The sequence below is a fragment of the Gasterosteus aculeatus genome, chromosome 2 (assembly GCF_964276395.1).
Source record: "Gasterosteus aculeatus chromosome 2, fGasAcu3.hap1.1, whole genome shotgun sequence".
Taxonomy (NCBI): Eukaryota; Metazoa; Chordata; class Actinopteri; order Perciformes; family Gasterosteidae; genus Gasterosteus; species Gasterosteus aculeatus.
In genome coordinates this window covers 23312930-23325953 of record NC_135689.1, presented here as the reverse complement: position 1 = coordinate 23325953, position 13024 = coordinate 23312930, and the positions used below count along the sequence as shown (strand labels likewise).

Below are 13024 nucleotides of genomic sequence, written 5' to 3'. Positions count from 1 at the left end.
CAAAGGTTTTGGAGTTTTGATAATGAAAAAGGAGTCACTTTCTAATGCCTTCTCGATTTCTTCCAGAGAGAGAAATGAAAAAGCTTACGGCACCTGGGATTCCCAGGGGGTCTTCCATCCAAGTACTAACCAGGCCCTACTCTGCTTAGCTTCTGAGATCAGACGAGATCAGGCGGAGCCAGAGAGGTATGGCCGTAAGCAACTGTATGTCCTCTTCCTAATCTTTTAAAATGTGTCAAAGGTTTTGGAGTTTTGATAATGAAAAAGGAGTCACTTTCTAATGCCTTCTCGATTTCTTCCAGAGAGAGAAATAAAAAAGCTTACGGCACCTGGGATTCCCAGGCGGTCTTCCATCCAAGTACTAACCAGGCCCTACTCTGCTTAGCTTCTGAGATCAGACGAGATCAGGCGGAGCCAGAGAGGTATGGCCGTAAGCAACTGTATGTCCTCTTCCTAATCTTTTAAAACTTGTCAAAGGTTTTGTAGTTTTGACAATGAAATGGAGTCACTTTCTAAGGCCTTCTCTGTGTCTTTTACAGATAGAAATGAAAAAGCTTACGGCACCTGGGATTCCCAGGCGGTCTTCCATCCAAGTACTAACCAGGCCCTACTCTGCTTAGCTTCTGAGATCAGACGAGATCAGGCGGAGCCAGAGAGGTATGGCCGTAAGCAACTGTATGCCCTCTTCCTAATCTTTTAAAATGTGTCAAAGGTTTTGGAGTTTTGATAATGAAAAAGGAGTCACTTTCTAATGCCTTCTCGATTTCTTCCAGAGAGAGAAATGAAAAAGCTTACGGCACCTGGGATTCCCAGGCGGTCTTCCATCCAAGTACTAACCAGGCCCTACTCTGCTTAGCTTCTGAGATCAGACGAGATCAGGCGGAGCCAGAGAGGTATGGCCGTAAGCAACTGTATGTCCTCTTCCTAATATTTTAAAATGTGTCAAAGGTTTTGGAGTTTTGATAATGAAAAAGGATTCACTTTCTAATGCCTTCTCAATTTCTTCCAGAGAGAGAAATGAAAAAGCTTACGGCACCTGGGATTCCCAGGCGGTCTTCCATCCAAGTACTAACCAGGCCCTACTCTGCTTAGCTTCTGAGATCAGACGAGATCAGGCAGAGCCAGAGAGGTATGGCCGTAAGCAACTGTATGTCCTCTACCTAATCTTTTAAAATGTGTCAAAGGTTTTGTAGTTTTGACAATTAAATGGAGTCACTTTCTAAGGCCTTCTCTGTGTCTTTTACAGATAGAATTGAAAAAGCTTACGGCACCTGGGATTCCCAGGCGGTCTTCCATCCAAGTACTAACCAGGCCCTACTCTGCTTAGCTTCTGAGATCAGACGAGATCAGGCGGAGCCAGAGAGGTATGGCCGTAAGCAACTGTATGTCCTCTTCCTAATCTTTTAAAATGTGTCAAAGGTTTTGGAGTTTTGATAATGAAAAAGGAGTCACTTTCTAATGCCTTCTCGATTTCTTCCAGAGAGAGAAATGAAAAAGCTTACGGCACCTGGGATTCCCAGGCGGTCTTCCATCCAAGTACTAACCAGGCCCTACTCTGCTTAGCTTCTGAGATCAGACGAGATCAGGCGGAGCCAGAGAGGTATGGCCGTAAGCAACTGTATGTCCTCTTCCTAATCTTTTAAAATGTGTCAAAGGTTTTGGAGTTTTGATAATGAAAAAGGAGTCACTTTCTAATGCCTTCTCGATTTCTTCCAGAGAGAGAAATGAAAAAGCTTACGGCACCTGGGATTCCCAGGCGGTCTTCCATCCAAGTACTAACCAGGCCCTACTCTGCTTAGCTTCTGAGATCAGACGAGATCAGGCGGAGCCAGAGAGGTATGGCCGTAAGCAACTGTATGTCCTCTACCTAATCTTTTAAAATGTGTCAAAGGTTTTGTAGTTTTGACAATTAAATGGAGTCACTTTCTAAGGCCTTCTCTGTGTCTTTTACAGATAGAATTGAAAAAGCTTACGGCACCTGGGATTCCCAGGCGGTCTTCCATCCAAGTACTAACCAGGCCCTACTCTGCTTAGCTTCTGAGATCAGACGAGATCAGGCGGAGCCAGAGAGGTATGGCCGTAAGCAACTGTATGTCCTCTTCCTAATCTTTTAAAATGTGTCAAAGGTTTTGGAGTTTTGATAATGAAAAAGGAGTCACTTTCTAATGCCTTCTCGATTTCTTCCAGAGAGAGAAATGAAAAAGCTTACGGCACCTGGGATTCCCAGGCGGTCTTCCATCCAAGTACTAACCAGGCCCTACTCTGCTTAGCTTCTGAGATCAGACGAGATCAGGCGGAGCCAGAGAGGTATGGCCGTAAGCAACTGTATGTCCTCTTCCTAATCTTTTAAAATGTGTCAAAGGTTTTGGAGTTTTGATCATGAAAAAGGATTCACTTTCTAATGCCTTCTCAATTTCTTCCAGAGAGAGAAATGAAAAAGCTTACGGCACCTGGGATTCCCAGGCGGTCTTCCATCCAAGTACTAACCAGGCCCTACTCTGCTTAGCTTCTGAGATCAGACGAGATCAGGCGGAGCCAGAGAGGTATGGCCGTAAGCAACTGTATGTCCTCTTCCTAATCTTTTAAAATGTGTCAAAGGTTTTGGAGTTTTGATAATGAAAAAGGAGTCACTTTCTAATGCCTTCTCGATTTCTTCCAGAGAGAGAAATGAAAAAGCTTACGGCACCTGGGATTCCCAGGCGGTCTTCCATCCAAGTACTAACCAGGCCCTACTCTGCTTAGCTTCTGAGATCAGACGAGATCAGGCGGAGCCAGAGAGGTATGGCCGTAAGCAACTGTATGTCCTCTTCCTAATCTTTTAAAATGTGTCAAAGGTTTTGGAGTTTTGATAATGAAAAAGGAGTCACTTTCTAATGCCTTCTCGATTTCTTCCAGAGAGAGAAATGAAAAAGCTTACGGCACCTGGGATTCCCAGGCGGTCTTCCATCCAAGTACTAACCAGGCCCTACTCTGCTTAGCTTCTGAGATCAGACGAGATCAGGCGGAGCCAGAGAGGTATGGCCGTAAGCAACTGTATGTCCTCTTCCTAATCTTTTAAAACTTGTCAAAGGTTTTGTAGTTTTGACAATGAAATGGAGTCACTTTCTAAGGCCTTCTCTGTGTCTTTTACAGATAGAAATGAAAAAGCTTACGGCACCTGGGATTCCCAGGCGGTCTTCCATCCAAGTACTAACCAGGCCCTACTCTGCTTAGCTTCTGAGATCAGACGAGATCAGGCGGAGCCAGAGAGGTATGGCCGTAAGCAACTGTATGCCCTCTTCCTAATCTTTTAAAATGTGTCAAAGGTTTTGGAGTTTTGATAATGAAAAAGGAGTCACTTTCTAATGCCTTCTCGATTTCTTCCAGAGAGAGAAATGAAAAAGCTTACGGCACCTGGGATTCCCAGGCGGTCTTCCATCCAAGTACTAACCAGGCCCTACTCTGCTTAGCTTCTGAGATCAGACGAGATCAGGCGGAGCCAGAGAGGTATGGCCGTAAGCAACTGTATGTCCTCTTCCTAATATTTTAAAATGTGTCAAAGGTTTTGGAGTTTTGATAATGAAAAAGGATTCACTTTCTAATGCCTTCTCAATTTCTTCCAGAGAGAGAAATGAAAAAGCTTACGGCACCTGGGATTCCCAGGCGGTCTTCCATCCAAGTACTAACCAGGCCCTACTCTGCTTAGCTTCTGAGATCAGACGAGATCAGGCAGAGCCAGAGAGGTATGGCCGTAAGCAACTGTATGTCCTCTACCTAATCTTTTAAAATGTGTCAAAGGTTTTGTAGTTTTGACAATTAAATGGAGTCACTTTCTAAGGCCTTCTCTGTGTCTTTTACAGATAGAATTGAAAAAGCTTACGGCACCTGGGATTCCCAGGCGGTCTTCCATCCAAGTACTAACCAGGCCCTACTCTGCTTAGCTTCTGAGATCAGACGAGATCAGGCGGAGCCAGAGAGGTATGGCCGTAAGCAACTGTATGTCCTCTTCCTAATCTTTTAAAATGTGTCAAAGGTTTTGGAGTTTTGATAATGAAAAAGGAGTCACTTTCTAATGCCTTCTCGATTTCTTCCAGAGAGAGAAATGAAAAAGCTTACGGCACCTGGGATTCCCAGGCGGTCTTCCATCCAAGTACTAACCAGGCCCTACTCTGCTTAGCTTCTGAGATCAGACGAGATCAGGCGGAGCCAGAGAGGTATGGCCGTAAGCAACTGTATGTCCTCTTCCTAATCTTTTAAAATGTGTCAAAGGTTTTGGAGTTTTGATAATGAAAAAGGAGTCACTTTCTAATGCCTTCTCGATTTCTTCCAGAGAGAGAAATGAAAAAGCTTACGGCACCTGGGATTCCCAGGCGGTCTTCCATCCAAGTACTAACCAGGCCCTACTCTGCTTAGCTTCTGAGATCAGACGAGATCAGGCGGAGCCAGAGAGGTATGGCCGTAAGCAACTGTATGTCCTCTTCCTAATCTTTTAAAATGTGTCAAAGGTTTTGGAGTTTTGATAATGAAAAAGGAGTCACTTTCTAATGCCTTCTCGATTTCTTCCAGAGAGAGAAATGAAAAAGCTTACGGCACCTGGGATTCCCAGGCGGTCTTCCATCCAAGTACTAACCAGGCCCTACTCTGCTTAGCTTCTGAGATCAGACGAGATCAGGCGGAGCCAGAGAGGTATGGCCGTAAGCAACTGTATGTCCTCTTCCTAATCTTTTAAAATGTGTCAAAGGTTTTGGAGTTTTGATAATGAAAAAGGAGTCACTTTCTAATGCCTTCTCGATTTCTTCCAGAGAGAGAAATGAAAAAGCTTACGGCACCTGGGATTCCCAGGCGGTCTTCCATCCAAGTACTAACCAGGCCCTACTCTGCTTAGCTTCTGAGATCAGACGAGATCAGGCGGAGCCAGAGAGGTATGGCCGTAAGCAACTGTATGTCCTCTTCCTAATCTTTTAAAACTTGTCAAAGGTTTTGTAGTTTTGACAATGAAATGGAGTCACTTTCTAAGGCCTTCTCTGTGTCTTTTACAGATAGAAATGAAAAAGCTTACGGCACCTGGGATTCCCAGGCGGTCTTCCATCCAAGTACTAACCAGGCCCTACTCTGCTTAGCTTCTGAGATCAGACGAGATCAGGCGGAGCCAGAGAGGTATGGCCGTAAGCAACTGTATGTCCTCTTCCTAATCTTTTAAAATGTGTCAAAGGTTTTGGAGTTTTGATAATGAAAAAGGAGTCACTTTCTAATGCCTTCTCGATTTCTTCCAGAGAGAGAAATGAAAAAGCTTACGGCACCTGGGATTCCCAGGCGGTCTTCCATCCAAGTACTAACCAGGCCCTACTCTGCTTAGCTTCTGAGATCAGACGAGATCAGGCGGAGCCAGAGAGGTATGGCCGTAAGCAACTGTATGTCCTCTTCCTAATCTTTTAAAACTTGTCAAAGGTTTTGTAGTTTTGACAATGAAATGGAGTCACTTTCTAAGGCCTTCTCTGTGTCTTTTACAGATAGAAATGAAAAAGCTTACGGCACCTGGGATTCCCAGGCGGTCTTCCATCCAAGTACTAACCAGGCCCTACTCTGCTTAGCTTCTGAGATCAGACGAGATCAGGCAGAGCCAGAGAGGTATGGCCGTAAGCAACTGTATGTCCTCTACCTAATCTTTTAAAATGTGTCAAAGGTTTTGTAGTTTTGACAATTAAATGGAGTCACTTTCTAAGGCCTTCTCTGTGTCTTTTACAGATAGAATTGAAAAAGCTTACGGCACCTGGGATTCCCAGGCGGTCTTCCATCCAAGTACTAACCAGGCCCTACTCTGCTTAGCTTCTGAGATCAGACGAGATCAGGCGGAGCCAGAGAGGTATGGCCGTAAGCAACTGTATGTCCTCTTCCTAATCTTTTAAAATGTGTCAAAGGTTTTGGAGTTTTGATAATGAAAAAGGAGTCACTTTCTAATGCCTTCTCGATTTCTTCCAGAGAGAGAAATGAAAAAGCTTACGGCACCTGGGATTCCCAGGCGGTCTTCCATCCAAGTACTAACCAGGCCCTACTCTGCTTAGCTTCTGAGATCAGACGAGATCAGGCGGAGCCAGAGAGGTATGGCCGTAAGCAACTGTATGTCCTCTTCCTAATCTTTTAAAATGTGTCAAAGGTTTTGGAGTTTTGATAATGAAAAAGGAGTCACTTTCTAATGCCTTCTCGATTTCTTCCAGAGAGAGAAATGAAAAAGCTTACGGCACCTGGGATTCCCAGGCGGTCTTCCATCCAAGTACTAACCAGGCCCTACTCTGCTTAGCTTCTGAGATCAGACGAGATCAGGCGGAGCCAGAGAGGTATGGCCGTAAGCAACTGTATGTCCTCTTCCTAATCTTTTAAAATGTGTCAAAGGTTTTGGAGTTTTGATAATGAAAAAGGAGTCACTTTCTAATGCCTTCTCGATTTCTTCCAGAGAGAGAAATGAAAAAGCTTACGGCACCTGGGATTCCCAGGCGGTCTTCCATCCAAGTACTAACCAGGCCCTACTCTGCTTAGCTTCTGAGATCAGACGAGATCAGGCGGAGCCAGAGAGGTATGGCCGTAAGCAACTGTATGTCCTCTTCCTAATCTTTTAAAATGTGTCAAAGGTTTTGGAGTTTTGATAATGAAAAAGGAGTCACTTTCTAATGCCTTCTCGATTTCTTCCAGAGAGAGAAATGAAAAAGCTTACGGCACCTGGGATTCCCAGGCGGTCTTCCATCCAAGTACTAACCAGGCCCTACTCTGCTTAGCTTCTGAGATCAGACGAGATCAGGCGGAGCCAGAGAGGTATGGCCGTAAGCAACTGTATGTCCTCTTCCTAATCTTTTAAAACTTGTCAAAGGTTTTGTAGTTTTGACAATGAAATGGAGTCACTTTCTAAGGCCTTCTCTGTGTCTTTTACAGATAGAAATGAAAAAGCTTACGGCACCTGGGATTCCCAGGCGGTCTTCCATCCAAGTACTAACCAGGCCCTACTCTGCTTAGCTTCTGAGATCAGACGAGATCAGGCGGAGCCAGAGAGGTATGGCCGTAAGCAACTGTATGTCCTCTTCCTAATCTTTTAAAATGTGTCAAAGGTTTTGGAGTTTTGATAATGAAAAAGGAGTCACTTTCTAATGCCTTCTCGATTTCTTCCAGAGAGAGAAATGAAAAAGCTTACGGCACCTGGGATTCCCAGGCGGTCTTCCATCCAAGTACTAACCAGGCCCTACTCTGCTTAGCTTCTGAGATCAGACGAGATCAGGCGGAGCCAGAGAGGTATGGCCGTAAGCAACTGTATGTCCTCTTCCTAATCTTTTAAAACTTGTCAAAGGTTTTGTAGTTTTGACAATGAAATGGAGTCACTTTCTAAGGCCTTCTCTGTGTCTTTTACAGATAGAAATGAAAAAGCTTACGGCACCTGGGATTCCCAGGCGGTCTTCCATCCAAGTACTAACCAGGCCCTACTCTGCTTAGCTTCTGAGATCAGACGAGATCAGGCGGAGCCAGAGAGGTATGGCCGTAAGCAACTGTATGCCCTCTTCCTAATCTTTTAAAATGTGTCAAAGGTTTTGGAGTTTTGATAATGAAAAAGGAGTCACTTTCTAATGCCTTCTCGATTTCTTCCAGAGAGAGAAATGAAAAAGCTTACGGCACCTGGGATTCCCAGGCGGTCTTCCATCCAAGTACTAACCAGGCCCTACTCTGCTTAGCTTCTGAGATCAGACGAGATCAGGCGGAGCCAGAGAGGTATGGCCGTAAGCAACTGTATGTCCTCTTCCTAATATTTTAAAATGTGTCAAAGGTTTTGGAGTTTTGATAATGAAAAAGGATTCACTTTCTAATGCCTTCTCAATTTCTTCCAGAGAGAGAAATGAAAATGCTTACGGCACCTGGGATTCCCAGGCGGTCTTCCATCCAAGTACTAACCAGGCCCTACTCTGCTTAGCTTCTGAGATCAGACGAGATCAGGCAGAGCCAGAGAGGTATGGCCGTAAGCAACTGTATGTCCTCTACCTAATCTTTTAAAATGTGTCAAAGGTTTTGTAGTTTTGACAATTAAATGGAGTCACTTTCTAAGGCCTTCTCTGTGTCTTTTACAGATAGAATTGAAAAAGCTTACGGCACCTGGGATTCCCAGGCGGTCTTCCATCCAAGTACTAACCAGGCCCTACTCTGCTTAGCTTCTGAGATCAGACGAGATCAGGCGGAGCCAGAGAGGTATGGCCGTAAGCAACTGTATGTCCTCTTCCTAATCTTTTAAAATGTGTCAAAGGTTTTGGAGTTTTGATAATGAAAAAGGAGTCACTTTCTAATGCCTTCTCGATTTCTTCCAGAGAGAGAAATGAAAAAGCTTACGGCACCTGGGATTCCCAGGCGGTCTTCCATCCAAGTACTAACCAGGCCCTACTCTGCTTAGCTTCTGAGATCAGACGAGATCAGGCGGAGCCAGAGAGGTATGGCCGTAAGCAACTGTATGTCCTCTTCCTAATCTTTTAAAATGTGTCAAAGGTTTTGGAGTTTTGATAATGAAAAAGGAGTCACTTTCTAATGCCTTCTCGATTTCTTCCAGAGAGAGAAATGAAAAAGCTTACGGCACCTGGGATTCCCAGGCGGTCTTCCATCCAAGTACTAACCAGGCCCTACTCTGCTTAGCTTCTGAGATCAGACGAGATCAGGCGGAGCCAGAGAGGTATGGCCGTAAGCAACTGTATGTCCTCTTCCTAATCTTTTAAAATGTGTCAAAGGTTTTGGAGTTTTGATAATGAAAAAGGAGTCACTTTCTAATGCCTTCTCGATTTCTTCCAGAGAGAGAAATGAAAAAGCTTACGGCACCTGGGATTCCCAGGCGGTCTTCCATCCAAGTACTAACCAGGCCCTACTCTGCTTAGCTTCTGAGATCAGACGAGATCAGGCGGAGCCAGAGAGGTATGGCCGTAAGCAACTGTATGTCCTCTTCCTAATCTTTTAAAATGTGTCAAAGGTTTTGGAGTTTTGATAATGAAAAAGGAGTCACTTTCTAATGCCTTCTCGATTTCTTCCAGAGAGAGAAATGAAAAAGCTTACGGCACCTGGGATTCCCAGGCGGTCTTCCATCCAAGTACTAACCAGGCCCTACTCTGCTTAGCTTCTGAGATCAGACGAGATCAGGCGGAGCCAGAGAGGTATGGCCGTAAGCAACTGTATGTCCTCTTCCTAATCTTTTAAAACTTGTCAAAGGTTTTGTAGTTTTGACAATGAAATGGAGTCACTTTCTAAGGCCTTCTCTGTGTCTTTTACAGATAGAAATGAAAAAGCTTACGGCACCTGGGATTCCCAGGCGGTCTTCCATCCAAGTACTAACCAGGCCCTACTCTGCTTAGCTTCTGAGATCAGACGAGATCAGGCGGAGCCAGAGAGGTATGGCCGTAAGCAACTGTATGTCCTCTTCCTAATCTTTTAAAATGTGTCAAAGGTTTTGGAGTTTTGATAATGAAAAAGGAGTCACTTTCTAATGCCTTCTCGATTTCTTCCAGAGAGAGAAATGAAAAAGCTTACGGCACCTGGGATTCCCAGGGGGTCTTCCATCCAAGTACTAACCAGGCCCTACTCTGCTTAGCTTCTGAGATCAGACGAGATCAGGCGGAGCCAGAGAGGTATGGCCGTAAGCAACTGTATGTCCTCTTCCTAATCTTTTAAAATGTGTCAAAGGTTTTGGAGTTTTGATAATGAAAAAGGAGTCACTTTCTAATGCCTTCTCGATTTCTTCCAGAGAGAGAAATGAAAAAGCTTACGGCACCTGGGATTCCCAGGCGGTCTTCCATCCAAGTACTAACCAGGCCCTACTCTGCTTAGCTTCTGAGATCAGACGAGATCAGGCGGAGCCAGAGAGGTATGGCCGTAAGCAACTGTATGTCCTCTTCCTAATCTTTTAAAACTTGTCAAAGGTTTTGTAGTTTTGACAATGAAATGGAGTCACTTTCTAAGGCCTTCTCTGTGTCTTTTACAGATAGAAATGAAAAAGCTTACGGCACCTGGGATTCCCAGGCGGTCTTCCATCCAAGTACTAACCAGGCCCTACTCTGCTTAGCTTCTGAGATCAGACGAGATCAGGCGGAGCCAGAGAGGTATGGCCGTAAGCAACTGTATGCCCTCTTCCTAATCTTTTAAAATGTGTCAAAGGTTTTGGAGTTTTGATAATGAAAAAGGAGTCACTTTCTAATGCCTTCTCGATTTCTTCCAGAGAGAGAAATGAAAAAGCTTACGGCACCTGGGATTCCCAGGCGGTCTTCCATCCAAGTACTAACCAGGCCCTACTCTGCTTAGCTTCTGAGATCAGACGAGATCAGGCGGAGCCAGAGAGGTATGGCCGTAAGCAACTGTATGTCCTCTTCCTAATATTTTAAAATGTGTCAAAGGTTTTGGAGTTTTGATAATGAAAAAGGATTCACTTTCTAATGCCTTCTCAATTTCTTCCAGAGAGAGAAATGAAAAAGCTTACGGCACCTGGGATTCCCAGGCGGTCTTCCATCCAAGTACTAACCAGGCCCTACTCTGCTTAGCTTCTGAGATCAGACGAGATCAGGCAGAGCCAGAGAGGTATGGCCGTAAGCAACTGTATGTCCTCTACCTAATCTTTTAAAATGTGTCAAAGGTTTTGTAGTTTTGACAATTAAATGGAGTCACTTTCTAAGGCCTTCTCTGTGTCTTTTACAGATAGAATTGAAAAAGCTTACGGCACCTGGGATTCCCAGGCGGTCTTCCATCCAAGTACTAACCAGGCCCTACTCTGCTTAGCTTCTGAGATCAGACGAGATCAGGCGGAGCCAGAGAGGTATGGCCGTAAGCAACTGTATGTCCTCTTCCTAATCTTTTAAAATGTGTCAAAGGTTTTGGAGTTTTGATAATGAAAAAGGAGTCACTTTCTAATGCCTTCTCGATTTCTTCCAGAGAGAGAAATGAAAAAGCTTACGGCACCTGGGATTCCCAGGCGGTCTTCCATCCAAGTACTAACCAGGCCCTACTCTGCTTAGCTTCTGAGATCAGACGAGATCAGGCGGAGCCAGAGAGGTATGGCCGTAAGCAACTGTATGTCCTCTTCCTAATCTTTTAAAATGTGTCAAAGGTTTTGGAGTTTTGATAATGAAAAAGGAGTCACTTTCTAATGCCTTCTCGATTTCTTCCAGAGAGAGAAATGAAAAAGCTTACGGCACCTGGGATTCCCAGGCGGTCTTCCATCCAAGTACTAACCAGGCCCTACTCTGCTTAGCTTCTGAGATCAGACGAGATCAGGCGGAGCCAGAGAGGTATGGCCGTAAGCAACTGTATGTCCTCTACCTAATCTTTTAAAATGTGTCAAAGGTTTTGTAGTTTTGACAATTAAATGGAGTCACTTTCTAAGGCCTTCTCTGTGTCTTTTACAGATAGAATTGAAAAAGCTTACGGCACCTGGGATTCCCAGGCGGTCTTCCATCCAAGTACTAACCAGGCCCTACTCTGCTTAGCTTCTGAGATCAGACGAGATCAGGCGGAGCCAGAGAGGTATGGCCGTAAGCAACTGTATGTCCTCTTCCTAATCTTTTAAAATGTGTCAAAGGTTTTGGAGTTTTGATAATGAAAAAGGAGTCACTTTCTAATGCCTTCTCGATTTCTTCCAGAGAGAGAAATGAAAAAGCTTACGGCACCTGGGATTCCCAGGCGGTCTTCCATCCAAGTACTAACCAGGCCCTACTCTGCTTAGCTTCTGAGATCAGACGAGATCAGGCGGAGCCAGAGAGGTATGGCCGTAAGCAACTGTATGTCCTCTTCCTAATCTTTTAAAATGTGTCAAAGGTTTTGGAGTTTTGATAATGAAAAAGGAGTCACTTTCTAATGCCTTCTCGATTTCTTCCAGAGAGAGAAATGAAAAAGCTTACGGCACCTGGGATTCCCAGGCGGTCTTCCATCCAAGTACTAACCAGGCCCTACTCTGCTTAGCTTCTGAGATCAGACGAGATCAGGCGGAGCCAGAGAGGTATGGCCGTAAGCAACTGTATGTCCTCTTCCTAATCTTTTAAAATGTGTCAAAGGTTTTGGAGTTTTGATCATGAAAAAGGATTCACTTTCTAATGCCTTCTCAATTTCTTCCAGAGAGAGAAATGAAAAAGCTTACGGCACCTGGGATTCCCAGGCGGTCTTCCATCCAAGTACTAACCAGGCCCTACTCTGCTTAGCTTCTGAGATCAGACGAGATCAGGCGGAGCCAGAGAGGTATGGCCGTAAGCAACTGTATGTCCTCTACCTAATCTTTTAAAATGTGTCAAAGGTTTTGGAGTTTTGACAATTAAATGGAGTCACTTTCTAAGGCCTTCTCTGTGTCTTTTACAGATAGAATTGAAAAAGCTTACGGCACCTGGGATTCCCAGGCGGTCTTCCATCCAAGTACTAACCAGGCCCTACTCTGCTTAGCTTCTGAGATCAGACGAGATCAGGCGGAGCCAGAGAGGTATGGCCGTAAGCAACTGTATGTCCTCTACCTAATCTTTTAAAATGTGTCAAAGGTTTTGGAGTTTTGATAATGAAAAAGGAGTCACTTTCTAATGCCTTCTCGATTTCTTCCAGAGAGAGAAATGAAAAAGCTTACGGCACCTGGGATTCCCAGGCGGTCTTCCATCCAAGTACTAACCAGGCCCTACTCTGCTTAGCTTCTGAGATCAGACGAGATCAGGCGGAGCCAGAGAGGTATGGCCGTAAGCAACTGTATGTCCTCTTCCTAATATTTTAAAATGTGTCAAAGGTTTTGGAGTTTTGATCATGAAAAAGGATTCACTTTCTAATGCCTTCTCAATTTCTTCCAGAGAGAGAATTGAAAAAGCTTACGGCACCTGGGATTCCCAGGCGGTCTTCCATCCAAGTACTAACCAGGCCCTACTCTGCTTAGCTTCTGAGATCAGACGAGATCAGGCGGAGCCAGAGAGGTATGGCCGTAAGCAACTGTATGTCCTCTTCCTAATCTTTTAAAATGTGTCAAAGGTTTTGGAGTTTTGATAATGAAAAAGGAGTCACTTTCTAATGCCTTCTCGATTTC

The 13024-nt window shown here is 44.6% G+C and overlaps 55 non-coding genes across 55 annotated transcripts; all 55 read right to left on the bottom strand.

Moving 5' to 3' along the window:
* Positions 1 to 81: 81 nt before the first annotated feature.
* LOC144404972 (5S ribosomal RNA) lies at positions 82 to 200 on the bottom strand. Its single transcript, XR_013466914.1, has one exon. It is a non-coding gene; the product is annotated as a 5S ribosomal RNA (ribosomal RNA).
* A 117-nt stretch (positions 201 to 317) lies between these two features.
* On the bottom strand, positions 318 to 436 carry LOC144403219 (5S ribosomal RNA). The gene has a single exon (XR_013465157.1). It is a non-coding gene; the product is annotated as a 5S ribosomal RNA (ribosomal RNA).
* Positions 437 to 552: 116 nt separating this feature from the next.
* Positions 553 to 671, bottom strand: LOC144403218 (5S ribosomal RNA). Its single transcript, XR_013465156.1, has one exon. It is a non-coding gene; the product is annotated as a 5S ribosomal RNA (ribosomal RNA).
* A 117-nt stretch (positions 672 to 788) lies between these two features.
* Positions 789 to 907, bottom strand: LOC144403217 (5S ribosomal RNA). Its single transcript, XR_013465155.1, has one exon. It is a non-coding gene; the product is annotated as a 5S ribosomal RNA (ribosomal RNA).
* A 117-nt stretch (positions 908 to 1024) lies between these two features.
* On the bottom strand, positions 1025 to 1143 carry LOC144397349 (5S ribosomal RNA). The gene has a single exon (XR_013459495.1). It is a non-coding gene; the product is annotated as a 5S ribosomal RNA (ribosomal RNA).
* Positions 1144 to 1259: 116 nt separating this feature from the next.
* On the bottom strand, positions 1260 to 1378 carry LOC144403216 (5S ribosomal RNA). Its single transcript, XR_013465154.1, has one exon. It is a non-coding gene; the product is annotated as a 5S ribosomal RNA (ribosomal RNA).
* Positions 1379 to 1495: 117 nt separating this feature from the next.
* LOC144403215 (5S ribosomal RNA) lies at positions 1496 to 1614 on the bottom strand. Its single transcript, XR_013465153.1, has one exon. It is a non-coding gene; the product is annotated as a 5S ribosomal RNA (ribosomal RNA).
* A 117-nt stretch (positions 1615 to 1731) lies between these two features.
* On the bottom strand, positions 1732 to 1850 carry LOC144403214 (5S ribosomal RNA). The gene has a single exon (XR_013465152.1). It is a non-coding gene; the product is annotated as a 5S ribosomal RNA (ribosomal RNA).
* A 116-nt stretch (positions 1851 to 1966) lies between these two features.
* Positions 1967 to 2085, bottom strand: LOC144403213 (5S ribosomal RNA). Its single transcript, XR_013465151.1, has one exon. It is a non-coding gene; the product is annotated as a 5S ribosomal RNA (ribosomal RNA).
* A 117-nt stretch (positions 2086 to 2202) lies between these two features.
* On the bottom strand, positions 2203 to 2321 carry LOC144403212 (5S ribosomal RNA). Its single transcript, XR_013465150.1, has one exon. It is a non-coding gene; the product is annotated as a 5S ribosomal RNA (ribosomal RNA).
* Positions 2322 to 2438: 117 nt separating this feature from the next.
* On the bottom strand, positions 2439 to 2557 carry LOC144403211 (5S ribosomal RNA). Its single transcript, XR_013465149.1, has one exon. It is a non-coding gene; the product is annotated as a 5S ribosomal RNA (ribosomal RNA).
* Positions 2558 to 2674: 117 nt separating this feature from the next.
* LOC144403209 (5S ribosomal RNA) lies at positions 2675 to 2793 on the bottom strand. Its single transcript, XR_013465147.1, has one exon. It is a non-coding gene; the product is annotated as a 5S ribosomal RNA (ribosomal RNA).
* Positions 2794 to 2910: 117 nt separating this feature from the next.
* LOC144403208 (5S ribosomal RNA) lies at positions 2911 to 3029 on the bottom strand. Its single transcript, XR_013465146.1, has one exon. It is a non-coding gene; the product is annotated as a 5S ribosomal RNA (ribosomal RNA).
* Positions 3030 to 3145: 116 nt separating this feature from the next.
* On the bottom strand, positions 3146 to 3264 carry LOC144403207 (5S ribosomal RNA). Its single transcript, XR_013465145.1, has one exon. It is a non-coding gene; the product is annotated as a 5S ribosomal RNA (ribosomal RNA).
* Positions 3265 to 3381: 117 nt separating this feature from the next.
* On the bottom strand, positions 3382 to 3500 carry LOC144403206 (5S ribosomal RNA). The gene has a single exon (XR_013465144.1). It is a non-coding gene; the product is annotated as a 5S ribosomal RNA (ribosomal RNA).
* Positions 3501 to 3617: 117 nt separating this feature from the next.
* On the bottom strand, positions 3618 to 3736 carry LOC144397348 (5S ribosomal RNA). The gene has a single exon (XR_013459494.1). It is a non-coding gene; the product is annotated as a 5S ribosomal RNA (ribosomal RNA).
* A 116-nt stretch (positions 3737 to 3852) lies between these two features.
* On the bottom strand, positions 3853 to 3971 carry LOC144403205 (5S ribosomal RNA). Its single transcript, XR_013465143.1, has one exon. It is a non-coding gene; the product is annotated as a 5S ribosomal RNA (ribosomal RNA).
* A 117-nt stretch (positions 3972 to 4088) lies between these two features.
* On the bottom strand, positions 4089 to 4207 carry LOC144403204 (5S ribosomal RNA). The gene has a single exon (XR_013465142.1). It is a non-coding gene; the product is annotated as a 5S ribosomal RNA (ribosomal RNA).
* A 117-nt stretch (positions 4208 to 4324) lies between these two features.
* Positions 4325 to 4443, bottom strand: LOC144403203 (5S ribosomal RNA). The gene has a single exon (XR_013465141.1). It is a non-coding gene; the product is annotated as a 5S ribosomal RNA (ribosomal RNA).
* Positions 4444 to 4560: 117 nt separating this feature from the next.
* On the bottom strand, positions 4561 to 4679 carry LOC144403202 (5S ribosomal RNA). Its single transcript, XR_013465140.1, has one exon. It is a non-coding gene; the product is annotated as a 5S ribosomal RNA (ribosomal RNA).
* A 117-nt stretch (positions 4680 to 4796) lies between these two features.
* Positions 4797 to 4915, bottom strand: LOC144403201 (5S ribosomal RNA). Its single transcript, XR_013465139.1, has one exon. It is a non-coding gene; the product is annotated as a 5S ribosomal RNA (ribosomal RNA).
* A 116-nt stretch (positions 4916 to 5031) lies between these two features.
* Positions 5032 to 5150, bottom strand: LOC144403200 (5S ribosomal RNA). Its single transcript, XR_013465138.1, has one exon. It is a non-coding gene; the product is annotated as a 5S ribosomal RNA (ribosomal RNA).
* A 117-nt stretch (positions 5151 to 5267) lies between these two features.
* On the bottom strand, positions 5268 to 5386 carry LOC144403198 (5S ribosomal RNA). The gene has a single exon (XR_013465136.1). It is a non-coding gene; the product is annotated as a 5S ribosomal RNA (ribosomal RNA).
* Positions 5387 to 5502: 116 nt separating this feature from the next.
* LOC144397347 (5S ribosomal RNA) lies at positions 5503 to 5621 on the bottom strand. The gene has a single exon (XR_013459493.1). It is a non-coding gene; the product is annotated as a 5S ribosomal RNA (ribosomal RNA).
* A 116-nt stretch (positions 5622 to 5737) lies between these two features.
* On the bottom strand, positions 5738 to 5856 carry LOC144403197 (5S ribosomal RNA). Its single transcript, XR_013465135.1, has one exon. It is a non-coding gene; the product is annotated as a 5S ribosomal RNA (ribosomal RNA).
* A 117-nt stretch (positions 5857 to 5973) lies between these two features.
* Positions 5974 to 6092, bottom strand: LOC144403196 (5S ribosomal RNA). Its single transcript, XR_013465134.1, has one exon. It is a non-coding gene; the product is annotated as a 5S ribosomal RNA (ribosomal RNA).
* A 117-nt stretch (positions 6093 to 6209) lies between these two features.
* LOC144403195 (5S ribosomal RNA) lies at positions 6210 to 6328 on the bottom strand. Its single transcript, XR_013465133.1, has one exon. It is a non-coding gene; the product is annotated as a 5S ribosomal RNA (ribosomal RNA).
* Positions 6329 to 6445: 117 nt separating this feature from the next.
* LOC144403194 (5S ribosomal RNA) lies at positions 6446 to 6564 on the bottom strand. Its single transcript, XR_013465132.1, has one exon. It is a non-coding gene; the product is annotated as a 5S ribosomal RNA (ribosomal RNA).
* Positions 6565 to 6681: 117 nt separating this feature from the next.
* LOC144403193 (5S ribosomal RNA) lies at positions 6682 to 6800 on the bottom strand. The gene has a single exon (XR_013465131.1). It is a non-coding gene; the product is annotated as a 5S ribosomal RNA (ribosomal RNA).
* Positions 6801 to 6916: 116 nt separating this feature from the next.
* On the bottom strand, positions 6917 to 7035 carry LOC144403192 (5S ribosomal RNA). Its single transcript, XR_013465130.1, has one exon. It is a non-coding gene; the product is annotated as a 5S ribosomal RNA (ribosomal RNA).
* Positions 7036 to 7152: 117 nt separating this feature from the next.
* On the bottom strand, positions 7153 to 7271 carry LOC144403191 (5S ribosomal RNA). Its single transcript, XR_013465129.1, has one exon. It is a non-coding gene; the product is annotated as a 5S ribosomal RNA (ribosomal RNA).
* A 116-nt stretch (positions 7272 to 7387) lies between these two features.
* On the bottom strand, positions 7388 to 7506 carry LOC144403190 (5S ribosomal RNA). The gene has a single exon (XR_013465128.1). It is a non-coding gene; the product is annotated as a 5S ribosomal RNA (ribosomal RNA).
* A 117-nt stretch (positions 7507 to 7623) lies between these two features.
* Positions 7624 to 7742, bottom strand: LOC144403189 (5S ribosomal RNA). The gene has a single exon (XR_013465127.1). It is a non-coding gene; the product is annotated as a 5S ribosomal RNA (ribosomal RNA).
* Positions 7743 to 7859: 117 nt separating this feature from the next.
* Positions 7860 to 7978, bottom strand: LOC144398092 (5S ribosomal RNA). Its single transcript, XR_013460239.1, has one exon. It is a non-coding gene; the product is annotated as a 5S ribosomal RNA (ribosomal RNA).
* Positions 7979 to 8094: 116 nt separating this feature from the next.
* On the bottom strand, positions 8095 to 8213 carry LOC144403187 (5S ribosomal RNA). Its single transcript, XR_013465125.1, has one exon. It is a non-coding gene; the product is annotated as a 5S ribosomal RNA (ribosomal RNA).
* A 117-nt stretch (positions 8214 to 8330) lies between these two features.
* LOC144403186 (5S ribosomal RNA) lies at positions 8331 to 8449 on the bottom strand. The gene has a single exon (XR_013465124.1). It is a non-coding gene; the product is annotated as a 5S ribosomal RNA (ribosomal RNA).
* A 117-nt stretch (positions 8450 to 8566) lies between these two features.
* LOC144403185 (5S ribosomal RNA) lies at positions 8567 to 8685 on the bottom strand. The gene has a single exon (XR_013465123.1). It is a non-coding gene; the product is annotated as a 5S ribosomal RNA (ribosomal RNA).
* A 117-nt stretch (positions 8686 to 8802) lies between these two features.
* Positions 8803 to 8921, bottom strand: LOC144403184 (5S ribosomal RNA). The gene has a single exon (XR_013465122.1). It is a non-coding gene; the product is annotated as a 5S ribosomal RNA (ribosomal RNA).
* A 117-nt stretch (positions 8922 to 9038) lies between these two features.
* Positions 9039 to 9157, bottom strand: LOC144403183 (5S ribosomal RNA). The gene has a single exon (XR_013465121.1). It is a non-coding gene; the product is annotated as a 5S ribosomal RNA (ribosomal RNA).
* Positions 9158 to 9273: 116 nt separating this feature from the next.
* LOC144403182 (5S ribosomal RNA) lies at positions 9274 to 9392 on the bottom strand. The gene has a single exon (XR_013465120.1). It is a non-coding gene; the product is annotated as a 5S ribosomal RNA (ribosomal RNA).
* Positions 9393 to 9509: 117 nt separating this feature from the next.
* On the bottom strand, positions 9510 to 9628 carry LOC144404971 (5S ribosomal RNA). Its single transcript, XR_013466913.1, has one exon. It is a non-coding gene; the product is annotated as a 5S ribosomal RNA (ribosomal RNA).
* A 117-nt stretch (positions 9629 to 9745) lies between these two features.
* On the bottom strand, positions 9746 to 9864 carry LOC144403181 (5S ribosomal RNA). Its single transcript, XR_013465119.1, has one exon. It is a non-coding gene; the product is annotated as a 5S ribosomal RNA (ribosomal RNA).
* A 116-nt stretch (positions 9865 to 9980) lies between these two features.
* LOC144403180 (5S ribosomal RNA) lies at positions 9981 to 10099 on the bottom strand. Its single transcript, XR_013465118.1, has one exon. It is a non-coding gene; the product is annotated as a 5S ribosomal RNA (ribosomal RNA).
* A 117-nt stretch (positions 10100 to 10216) lies between these two features.
* LOC144403179 (5S ribosomal RNA) lies at positions 10217 to 10335 on the bottom strand. Its single transcript, XR_013465117.1, has one exon. It is a non-coding gene; the product is annotated as a 5S ribosomal RNA (ribosomal RNA).
* Positions 10336 to 10452: 117 nt separating this feature from the next.
* Positions 10453 to 10571, bottom strand: LOC144397346 (5S ribosomal RNA). The gene has a single exon (XR_013459492.1). It is a non-coding gene; the product is annotated as a 5S ribosomal RNA (ribosomal RNA).
* Positions 10572 to 10687: 116 nt separating this feature from the next.
* LOC144403178 (5S ribosomal RNA) lies at positions 10688 to 10806 on the bottom strand. The gene has a single exon (XR_013465116.1). It is a non-coding gene; the product is annotated as a 5S ribosomal RNA (ribosomal RNA).
* Positions 10807 to 10923: 117 nt separating this feature from the next.
* On the bottom strand, positions 10924 to 11042 carry LOC144403176 (5S ribosomal RNA). Its single transcript, XR_013465114.1, has one exon. It is a non-coding gene; the product is annotated as a 5S ribosomal RNA (ribosomal RNA).
* A 117-nt stretch (positions 11043 to 11159) lies between these two features.
* LOC144403175 (5S ribosomal RNA) lies at positions 11160 to 11278 on the bottom strand. Its single transcript, XR_013465113.1, has one exon. It is a non-coding gene; the product is annotated as a 5S ribosomal RNA (ribosomal RNA).
* A 116-nt stretch (positions 11279 to 11394) lies between these two features.
* LOC144403174 (5S ribosomal RNA) lies at positions 11395 to 11513 on the bottom strand. The gene has a single exon (XR_013465112.1). It is a non-coding gene; the product is annotated as a 5S ribosomal RNA (ribosomal RNA).
* Positions 11514 to 11630: 117 nt separating this feature from the next.
* LOC144403173 (5S ribosomal RNA) lies at positions 11631 to 11749 on the bottom strand. Its single transcript, XR_013465111.1, has one exon. It is a non-coding gene; the product is annotated as a 5S ribosomal RNA (ribosomal RNA).
* A 117-nt stretch (positions 11750 to 11866) lies between these two features.
* On the bottom strand, positions 11867 to 11985 carry LOC144403172 (5S ribosomal RNA). The gene has a single exon (XR_013465110.1). It is a non-coding gene; the product is annotated as a 5S ribosomal RNA (ribosomal RNA).
* Positions 11986 to 12102: 117 nt separating this feature from the next.
* Positions 12103 to 12221, bottom strand: LOC144403171 (5S ribosomal RNA). The gene has a single exon (XR_013465109.1). It is a non-coding gene; the product is annotated as a 5S ribosomal RNA (ribosomal RNA).
* A 116-nt stretch (positions 12222 to 12337) lies between these two features.
* LOC144403170 (5S ribosomal RNA) lies at positions 12338 to 12456 on the bottom strand. The gene has a single exon (XR_013465108.1). It is a non-coding gene; the product is annotated as a 5S ribosomal RNA (ribosomal RNA).
* A 117-nt stretch (positions 12457 to 12573) lies between these two features.
* LOC144403169 (5S ribosomal RNA) lies at positions 12574 to 12692 on the bottom strand. Its single transcript, XR_013465107.1, has one exon. It is a non-coding gene; the product is annotated as a 5S ribosomal RNA (ribosomal RNA).
* Positions 12693 to 12809: 117 nt separating this feature from the next.
* On the bottom strand, positions 12810 to 12928 carry LOC144403168 (5S ribosomal RNA). Its single transcript, XR_013465106.1, has one exon. It is a non-coding gene; the product is annotated as a 5S ribosomal RNA (ribosomal RNA).
* Positions 12929 to 13024: the final 96 nt, after the last annotated feature.